Source organism: Saccopteryx leptura, chromosome 9 (assembly GCF_036850995.1).
Source record: "Saccopteryx leptura isolate mSacLep1 chromosome 9, mSacLep1_pri_phased_curated, whole genome shotgun sequence".
In the NCBI taxonomy this organism is placed as follows: domain Eukaryota; kingdom Metazoa; phylum Chordata; class Mammalia; order Chiroptera; family Emballonuridae; genus Saccopteryx; species Saccopteryx leptura.
In genome coordinates, this window is record NC_089511.1 from 14243649 (window position 1) to 14244910 (window position 1262).

At 47.6% G+C, this 1262-nt stretch overlaps 1 non-coding gene across 1 annotated transcript; it reads right to left on the reverse strand.

Moving 5' to 3' along the window:
* Window positions 1-868: 868 nt before the first annotated feature.
* Window positions 869-944, reverse strand: TRNAT-AGU (transfer RNA threonine (anticodon AGU)). Its single transcript has one exon. It is a non-coding gene; the product is annotated as a tRNA-Thr (tRNA).
* Window positions 945-1262: the final 318 nt, after the last annotated feature.

Sequence of the window (1262 nt, forward strand, 5' to 3'; positions counted from 1 at the left end):
TTCATTCCATTTGTTTTCAAGGAACCTCTCTGAGTGGAATACTCACAGACGGTTAGAGCTAAGGTAGGGGGAGCCAAGAATAAGGTTTTCTGAGAATATAATCACAATATCTGGTTTGATAAAACCGTATTTGATGAGTTAATGTAGAAGTTAAATGCCGTAGGCATAATATTTTCATCACAGCTAGTTAAACATGTCAGAAATTACCTTAATTACGGATTAGAATGCAAACAATCAGGAATTGCAAGAAAAATATAAAGTGTATGGTCAGCAAATGAAGAGCTCAATCAGCTGGGAGTTCCCTAAGGAGAACAGGCAGCTAATGAAGCCATGGAAAATGTATTTTAAACTCTCATTGTGATTTTCATGCAAAACGATGCCGTGATACCGACATTGCCTTAGGGAGAACTGATCTCTGCTCCCGGATCCCTTGAAGGCAGTCTCTGGGTAGGCTGGTTTCCCAGCGTGAACACCTGGCTGCTAAATGCAATGCACTTCCAGGTAAGCCGCTTTCAAACCAAAGCAGAAAACACACCTTTTTTTTTTTTTTTTTTTTTTTTTCATTTTTCTGAAGCTGGAAACAGGGAGAGACAGTCAGACAGACTCCCGCATGCGCCCCACCGGGATCCACCCGGCACGCCCACCATGGGGCGATGCTCTGCCCACCAGGGGGCGATGCTCTGCCCATCCTGGGCGTCGCCATGTTGCGACCAGAGACACTCCAGCGCCTGAGGCAGAGGCCACAGAGCCATCCCCAGCGCCCGGGCCATCTTTGCTCCAATGGAGCCTTGGCTGCGGGAGGGGAAGAGAGAGACAGAGAGGAAAGCGCGGCGGAGGGGTGGAGAATCAAATGGGCGCTTCTCCTGTGTGCCCTGGCCGGGAATCGAACCCGGGTCGTCCGCACACTAGGCGGACGCTCTACCGCTGAGCCAACCGGCCAGGGCAAAAACACACCTTTTGAATGGTGCTGATTTCAAGTACTTCCCAACTTCCTCCTTACTTACTCCATGTAATTCTAAAAATCAGAGCAGGTTGGGCTCTTAGGCACCGTTGATCCCAAAGCTTTTGGGTGACAATAAAAGCACAGAAGCTCAAGTATGTTAGGTGGTACAGCTTATCCAGGGGGACAGTCTAGAAAGGCTGCGAATATATAATGAAAAAGAAAAGCCACTATGTCTTGAACATCTATTATGTTACAAGCACAGGCCTAGGTGTTGTAAACACATTGTAACTTTTGCTTAGCACACTGAGCTGATGAGCAG